The 2,595-nt window shown below is 38.6% G+C and overlaps 1 pseudogene; it reads right to left on the reverse strand.

The window, feature by feature from the left end:
• Positions 1–1,340: 1,340 nt before the first annotated feature.
• LOC110216735 (ADP/ATP translocase 3 pseudogene) lies at positions 1,341–2,192 on the reverse strand (annotated as a pseudogene).
• Positions 2,193–2,595: the final 403 nt, after the last annotated feature.

Raw genomic sequence — 2,595 nt, forward strand, 5'->3', positions numbered from 1 at the left:
GGAGAATAGGTGGGGAGGACAGAGATGTAAAAAGAAAGGAGAGTTAGGAGAGGACTAGATTTTTGTTTTTATGCATATTGTTTAGCTTTAGTTTATTTAGATACTGATGAAGGACACAATCAGAGTGTTTTCTAGGAGAGCATTACTTGCTTGTTTTTGAAGAAAGGAATTCTTTGTTTTGCTGTTTGTCGTATAAATAAGTAAATCAAGTCACCGTATGCAAATCCTCAATAGAATAACTAGTAAAGTTCAGGAGCAAAAAAAAAAAAAATACAAAAAGAAACAAAAAAAATCCACAACCTTGTCTCATTCAAAGTCTTGTGCTTCTTGTATTATTCTTAACAACTTGTTCCATCTTTGGAGCTGCATACCAATTCAGAAAATGGAGAAAAAATAGTTTTTCTGCCTCACTAGGTTGTTCAATCTTTAAAAGCCACAGTAATAGATTATGAAGGGCTTTGAATGCCAAGCAGATGATTTCTTTTTTTTGATTCTGGAGGTGATAGGGAGCCACTGGAGTTTATTCAATAAGGGAGTGATATGGTTGGTACTACACTTCAGAAAATTCATTTTTACTATCTTTTCATTATATGTAGATGCCTAATAATTTTAAAAATGATTTACTCATTTTTATTTGGGACATTTGCTTCAGGAAATAAATGTCTTCCTACTCTTCTACTCTTTCATTTTCTTCTGAGGCTATATGTAGTCAATTTTACACCAGATACTGCATTTTTCTGTGTCTGTTATTCACATTGCTGTCCATCTACTTTCACATAAACATGTCTCTTTAAGCAAGTAGAATTCAGTTTCAAATCATGTTCTATTGCACACTGATAGCCTGTGAATTTGTAGTTATAAAAAGGATCCTTTATTTATTTATTTTTCTTAGAGTCTTCTGTGTATTTATTGTTTTACGGTACAATGCCCAACACATCATCCTAGCTGCCAAATAATCAGTTGTGCAAAATAGTATATATAGTGCTTAAGTACAAATGGGAGACATGGTTTTTTAAATAAATACTTAAATGCAAATTTATGGTCCTACAAAAGAGCATTTAAACTAGATGATCTGCCTCCTTGGACCCACAGTAACTGTTATTTCCAAAAAAACCCAATAGAATCAATATACTTAATCATCGTCAGTTCCACTATGTGAATAATGTATCACAATAAATGAGTCCCTTTTTCTAAGAGTGATTCCTGGCTCCCCTATAAACATGATCTGGCCTGGATAAAAAGACAACAGGAATTTCTTGAAGGTGAATGGTCCAAAATGCTAAGTATGGTTAAGTATTCTACAAAATCTATATTCACTGGTTCCTTTAATTAGGATGTACTTAGATTACTTTCTTCAATTCATCATACAGGACAAGCACAAAAGCTTCACCCATGCCTCTAAGAACATTGGACCAGGCACCCTTGAAGAAAGCTTTAGCAATCTTCCTCCAGCAGTCAATTGTCCTTTGCATCCAGACTGCATCATCATTCGCTGCCTTACTATATCAAAGGGATAGGAGACCACACCTGCTACAGCAGTTGCTGTTCGGGCAATCATCCAACTTATCACAATGTAAGTGTTCTTGGGATCTGGCAGCATAACTTTTGCTGTGTCATAGATTCCAAAGTAAGCTGCTCTATAGATAGTGATACCCTGCACTGAGACACTGAAACCTTGATACAAGCCACGAATTCCATCAGACTTGGTGATTTTCACAAGGTACTCTCCCAGGCCTTCGAATTCTCTCTCAGTGCCAGATTTCCTAACATCAGCTGCCAGGCAGGTTCTTGCAAAACCAAAGGGGTAGATAAAGCAGAGAGAAGTGGCTCCAGCTGCACCACCAGAGGCAAGATTGCCAGCAAAATACCTCCAAAACTGTGTGTGCTTGTCCACTCCTCCCAAAAACACCTGCTTATACTTATCCTTACAGGCAAAGTTAAGAGCCTGGGTGGGGAAATATCTGATGACATTTGCTGTTACCCTGCCGGAAGGAAAGAACCCTTTGTTCCTTTAGAATTCAGACTATACAATCCGTTATGCCTTTGCACTGCTTATCTGCAGCAATTTGTTTACTTTCATGTTGCACCTGCAGCTTCACTCTTTCGATGGGGGCCACCGCAGTCTTGGAGGTGGCAGTGGCGATGCCACTGGTCAGGAAGTCCTTGGAGAAGGAGAAGGCCTGTTTTGTCATGGTTATGAAGGGAGAAGGTGTTGGAGCTGGAGAAGGAAAGCCGGAGAGAGAGGGCCGAAAGCTGGGGAACTCGCTGCTGCCTGTGTGGCCACTTGCTACAGCTCAGACAGAAAGGCAAAGAATCATTTTTAAAAGAAGAATTCATAAAACAGCATGAGTACTCAGACACAAACAGATCACCGATTGAAATTCAGCAAAGACAGGATCACTTCTAGCTGGGGGAAAAAGAAACACATGCCCCTGAGTTGGATTTTAAAAGAGGAAAACATTTTAACAGGTGGATATATTGAGGGAGTGCATGCTAAACATAAAGAATGGCCTGCTGAAATGTATAGAGTGACAGAGGTAAAGAAAAGATTGAAGAAGTGTTAATAACCCAGTTGGACTAAAACATACAAATGAG

The sequence above is a fragment of the Phascolarctos cinereus genome, unplaced genomic scaffold (genome assembly GCF_003287225.1).
Source record: "Phascolarctos cinereus isolate Bilbo 61053 unplaced genomic scaffold, phaCin_HiC Scaffold_5;HRSCAF=322, whole genome shotgun sequence".
NCBI lineage: Eukaryota > Metazoa > Chordata > Mammalia > Diprotodontia > Phascolarctidae > Phascolarctos > Phascolarctos cinereus.